The following is a 5,913-nucleotide window of genomic DNA, read 5'->3' on the forward strand; positions in this document are numbered from 1 at the left end:
AATCTGGGGAGGAAAGAGGTAAAGGATCGCGTGGGAACGTGGCCGTGCTCCTTTGCGAGCGGTGGCACGTGCCTACGGCTTTTTTTTTTTGCCGGCAATGCCGAGCAAGCGGCGAGGGCTGCGGCACACAAACCAGCTCCTCTCTGCCGGCGCGGTCCCACGAGCGGGGCAGCAGCCCCACTGATGACGCTCTCCCTCCTTTTCTCTCTCCTCCCTCCCCCCAACTCCAGTTTTCATGTGTAGGAATCTTGACTTTGAAGGAGAGGCGTGAGAACGTGACTCGGGGATGTGCCCACGCAGACATGGGCAGAAACCGCTTTTATTTTGTTTTCCAGTTGGCGGATTCCCCTTTAAGCCACGGCGATGGTTTCAGCTGTCCTTGGTGTGCTTCAGGCATTCCCTCTCTCCAGAGCAGCAAACTGAGGCGCACATGACAGTCAGTGGGAGTTCGGTGGTGTTCCGCCTCTGTGTGTTCTTGTGTTGGTTGTTGCCGTTTTTTAGCAGTAGAGGGACTGCTGCCGCCTCATTGTTCAGTGCTATTTTTTTAATATCTCACTCCTCCTCTTCTGTTTCTCTTTTTTTTTTGTTCCCCCAAAATAAACTCTGAATGTTTCTGTTGTATGTGACGCATTCTCCACTTTCTTCTTCATCGCGACCAGGTTCTCGGGTCTGGTTTGGGGTCCTGCCTTCAGTTCGCCCTTCTGTCTCTCCCTGGCAGGAGAGGGATGCCCTCCGTGGCGGGGCAGCGCGGAGCGCCCGAGCGGTTGGGCCGAGGGGAAGGAAAAGCATTTGCTCCCTGCGCTCCAGTTTTACACTGGAGTTTTTTTGGAATTTTTGTTTGTTGGTTTGTTTGTTTGTTTTATGATAATTATTTTTCTTGCTGCGGCTCTGCCGTCAGCCTGGAAGCTGCAAAAGGCAGAAATGGCGCCTTCTCCTCCCCCGGCTGTTAAATTAATATAAGGCAGCGCTTCAGATCAAACCCCTCCAATCCACCGGGTGGTGGCGGGAGCGGCCAGGCGAGACCTGGGGCTCTGTGTCCCCGGGCTGCCCCTCCGCTGTCCCTCCGCTTTCCTTCCTTTTCCCTCCCTGGCTCTCTCGCTGTGGTGTTTTTTCCTCCTCCCCTCTCCTCACAAAGCCTCTCGCAGGGTGGGATGAGCCCGGAGGCAAGTGGGAAGGTGCCTTTTCCTCCTCCTTTTTCCTGCCCCTTTGCAGGAAGAAGCTGTTGAGCAGAGATGGTTCTTGGGCTCTCTTCCCGTCTCAGGGGGGTCGTTGGGCTGCGGCGTGGGGCCGCGGAGCCCGGGAGGAGAGGACAACCCCGAAGAAAAGGTCCCCTTGCCGCCCTCCACCAGCAGCGGTGGGATGGGTGCAGGGACCCTCCTGCCATCGGCTTATCCCGTCCCCTGTGGGAGCCTTTTTCTGCAGCAAACTGACCCAAAGCGACAACGGCACGTTGGTGCTTCTTGCTAAATGGGGAGGGGGGAGAAAAACAAATCTATCAGTTTGCTCTGTAAGGATGGAAGCGGCGCATCCCCAAACAGGGCCAAAATCAGGCGGCTTTTACGGGATGGGGTTTTGCAAAGCTGCTGGTGCCAGTGCCCCATGGTGACGGTCAGAGGGGGAAGAAACTGGTTGAGCCCTTAAAAAGAGGAAAAGAAAAAGGCTCGGAGGAAGGGAAAGGTGCAGCACCGGGGTTTCCTTGCTGCTGTTCCTCCGGGATGCCCGTGCGCGTCCCCTCCACGCTGCCCTCCGGGCAGGACCGTGCTCGCTGCTCCGGCTCTGCCTCCCCGGAGGGGAAAGGTCCCAGAGCAGGAGAGTCCCCGTCTCTCCCCCCTTCCCAAAAGAAACTTTAATTTAATCGTTACGCTGGTGACCCACAGTGGCTGTGGGGCGGGGGGCTGTGGTACCAGCCCTGTTGCTGCCCTGCCCTTAAAATGGAATTATACACTTCTAATATAGGACAATTTGGTTTTTTTTTTTTTCATTTTGTTTTGCTCCCTGTAAAAGGAGGGAGTGGGGCTGAGCTTCACTCCCTCCTGGCCGGGACCGGGGCCAGAGCCTGGGCTTGTTTTCGGCACGTGCCGGGCATCACTCCAGCAGAGACAGAAAGGAAGAAAATCACCCTGGAGGGAAAACGCGGCCGGTTTTGGGGCAGAGCGGGCTGAGTCCGGCTCTGCATCTCCCCCCTCCCCAGGGGCCACAAAACCTTGGCCGCTGCCTCCAAAATTCCTTACTTAAAAAGTAAAGCAAATTTCCCCGGCATGGCCCTATTCTGCATTCGAAGCTCGGGGGTTTTTGCTGCTTACAGGGTGAGATTTTTTATTTATTTATGTATTTATTTTTAATTAAATGAAAGCTGAGGTCTTGGTTAACAACGTGACTGAGCCACCTAAAAGGCAGCTGTAACCCCCCGGGCTGACTGTGGGACACAGTGCTGCGCCTGTCCCCCCCTTCGTGCCCCGTGATCCCACAGCCGGCTCCGTATTTTGGGAGGATTTAATATTTCCCTGTGCAGAGGAGAATTTTACGGGGAGGAGGCGGGAGGAGGAATCCCTCTCAAAGCTGCTGCTGGAGTCGCTTTAGGAATCAAAAGAGATATCCCTGCAGTGACCCGCAATGCTTTAGTTGGCAGCAAAGCCCCTTCCCAGCGAGGCGGGACGGGGGCTGCTGTGCGCTTCGGTGCCTTCAAACAGCTCCTCACACCCCCCGGGGGCCCCTCGAAAGAAGTTTCCTAAAATGATGCGCATAATAGAGATCCTTAAGCTGGGGGGAGGGGGGGGTAATGTAAAAAGGTAATAAAAAAGGGTGGGTTTTTAAAAATTATTTTAATTCCCTCCACCCCCAGTGCACTACATGTCGAAATACAGCAATTATTTTTGTTGTTGAGATGCTGAAATATATTTATTTTATTGTAAGAGATGATCTAGTTTGGAAACACTCCATGTTGTAAATAAAACTGGGGGTGGGGGAATCCCCCAAGCGAATCTGTGTTATTTATCACTTTGAATCTTTGTGTGGTTTTGTGTTTGGTTTTAGTTTTTTTGTTTCATTGGGGTTTTTTAATTTATTTTGGGTTCATTCTGTGGAACACAAATGACACAAATCCCTGTCGCTGTCGCGTGGGTCCCGTCGGTGGAGCGTCACTGTGGACTGAGGGGTTCCCCCCGCCGGAGCCGGGACTGTCGGCCCTTTTTCTCTTGTTGCCCATTGAACGTAATGGGAAAAAGAATGGAATAAACCTCTCGTTTGTCTCACTGCGCCGCTGCCGTGTCTTTGGGAGGGTGGGAAGGAGGCGGAGGGGGCTGTGGAGCTTTTTTTGGGGGCGCGGGGGAGTGGGCAGCACTGTTTTTTGGGGGAAAGCCCATTTGCCTGGGGTGGGGGTCGGGAACCAGCTGACTGGGGAAAGGGCTGAAATTAGTGGGTTTGGGGGTTTGAAAAATTTAATGACTTAACTATGTTTTGGTTTTTAAATTTTGTTGTTTTTTTTTTTAATTTGGGTTATTAAATTTGGGCGGTTTAAATTTTGTTGTTTTCTTTAATTTGGGTTTTTATATATTTTTTTTTTTATATAATTTTGGTTGTTTCTCTGTGCAAGTAATTGCAATGAGCTCTGTGTTGCAGGAGGGAGGGGACACCAGTGTCACACGTGTCCCCTCTGCCAGACCGTGGGGTGCTCAGGGAGCTCAGAAAGGGGACTGGGGGGAGGGAGGGGCCGGCGCACAACAGAAATTGAGCATTTCTTCCTCCCTACATTCTTGGGGGTATATTTTTGCCCATTTGCAATAGTTAATTAGCATTACATTAAATCCAAAGAGATTCTAGTTATCTTTCATATAGTATTTTTTTTATTCATTTCTTTCAAACCCCCCTCTGGCACAGGTCTGTGGGGTCAGGCAGGCGCAGCCCCAGTGCCCTTTTACCTAAAACTTGAGGAACTGAGTGAAAAAAGAGGGCACCTGAGCCAAGCCAGGGGTCAGAGCCTGGAAATCCCGGGGGACCGGCGGCATGCGGGATCCCCATGCGATGCTCGGAGGCGTTGGAGACGTCAGAAACCTGCTGCCGGATTTAGGGAAGGTTTTATTATGATTTAGGGAAAGCTGCAGGATCCGCGGTGCTGTGGGAGCAGTTACAGAGAAAACTGAGCCGGAGAAATCGAGGTTTGAAGGGGCGGTCGAGCCATGGGGGCACTTACCTTCTGCAAAGACAGCCGTTCCCCTAAAAGCAAGATCCTCTTTTCCTCCTTCGAGCTGGTTGTGGCTAAACTCTTCTCCTCACCGGTGCCTTTAAGCTGGTTAGCAGGATGCTAAAAGCTGACAGGTAGGTCACCGCTACTCCTGGTTTTAGTCGGATGGGTCGTTATGAATCATTACAGTGTTTTTTAAGTGGGGCTGTTGTAAAAAATACAGTTGTTGCAGTATTTCCCACCTTACGCCTTCAGCGAAGGGCTGGTTTGGTGGTTGGGTTCGGGGTTTTTTTGTGTGTGTGGTGTTGTTGCTGTTTCTCTTTTTTATTTTTTTCCACTCTTTGGACCAAAGGAGTGACCTGTGGGTTTCCTCCTTTCAGGTGAGATGGCCCCGTGGTGCCACAGCCCATCTCGCAGGGAGGAATGATTTCTCTGCCCACAGGGCCGCCCTTTCCAACACCTTTGGTTTGAGTTGAAAAAGTTAAGAAACAAAGAAGAGGAAAAATGTAAAAGAAGCCTTTGGGTACCCAAGCACCGGCTGCTGCTTTTCGCCGAGTGAAACTCGGGTGGGAGCTCATCAGCTGGACAGACACCATCATAGACTCACGGAATGGTTTGGGTTGGAAGGGACCTTGAAGATCATCGAGTTCCACCCCCCCACCATGGGCAGGGACATCTCCCACTAGACCCAAGCCTGGTTTCATCCCCCAAGGTCAGATCTGAAACTGGGGCCGTTCCCCACCAAGTGTCAAGGACCGGCGCAGGAAGTGCAATTCCCGGGGCTCTGGTGGATTAAAGGAGCTGCTTCGGTCCCTCAAGATACCCTAAAAAAAACAGAACAGGGGCAGAATCCACCCAGTGTGAAGGAGTTACAGCAAGTTCTAGGAACTTAAGCTGTTGGCGTAAACACACCCCTGGCTTTTCCATCATTGCTCGCCCCTTGATGATTTGCTCAGGAAGGGAAAATCCTGGGAATGGACTGACCAACATACCAATGCCTTGGAATTGCTAATAAAAGAGCTGAGGTTATTCCAACAACTTGGTCCTATACATCCAACTGACCCTGTCCATGTAGAATGGGGGTTCAGTGAACGTGGTTCTCACTGCACTTTGGCAGAAGGGACCCACACACCTCCACTCCCCACACCGCCAACCCTCCCCCTCCCCCAACGCTCCAAAAAGCAGCATTCCTTAGGGCAGACTCCTTAAGCTGACTCCACAGCTACGGCTCCCCGTCGGCTCTGGGGGAGACAAGGGGGCCCCGGGGGTCTCCGTGGGCTTTAAAGGGGTCCCAGGGCTGCCCACGGGCAGAGAGAGGGGTAGGAGAAGAAAAAAGGAGGAGAGGAGAGGAGAGGAGAGGAGAGGAGAGGAGAGAAGAGAAGAGAAGAGAAGAGAAGAGAAGAGAAGAGAAGAGAAGAGAAGAGAAGAGAAGAGAGAAGAGTCGAGGGGGGAGGGGAGAATGGTGGGGGGAATGGTTGGGGGTGTGGGAGTGAGCGTGTGAGGGGGGAGTGAGGGGAATGGGTGTTTGTGAGGGGGGAATGGGTTTTCGTGAGCGGGAGAGGCGAAGGAGAGGAGGTTTGCAGGGCTGTGAGGTGTCTGTGAGAGAGGAGGCCCCGGAGGGAGGTGAGTGGAAAGGGCTGTGTGTGGAAAGAAAAGCTTTAAGGACAGGCTGGGCTGGGGAAAGGTGGTGGGCCCCGAGGGAGGGCTTGGGGAGCGGGGCTAGAAGCGTGGGT

The sequence above is a fragment of the Vanellus vanellus genome (assembly GCF_965231255.1).
Source record: "Vanellus vanellus genome assembly, contig: HAP1_SCAFFOLD_34, whole genome shotgun sequence".
In the NCBI taxonomy this organism is placed as follows: domain Eukaryota; kingdom Metazoa; phylum Chordata; class Aves; order Charadriiformes; family Charadriidae; genus Vanellus; species Vanellus vanellus.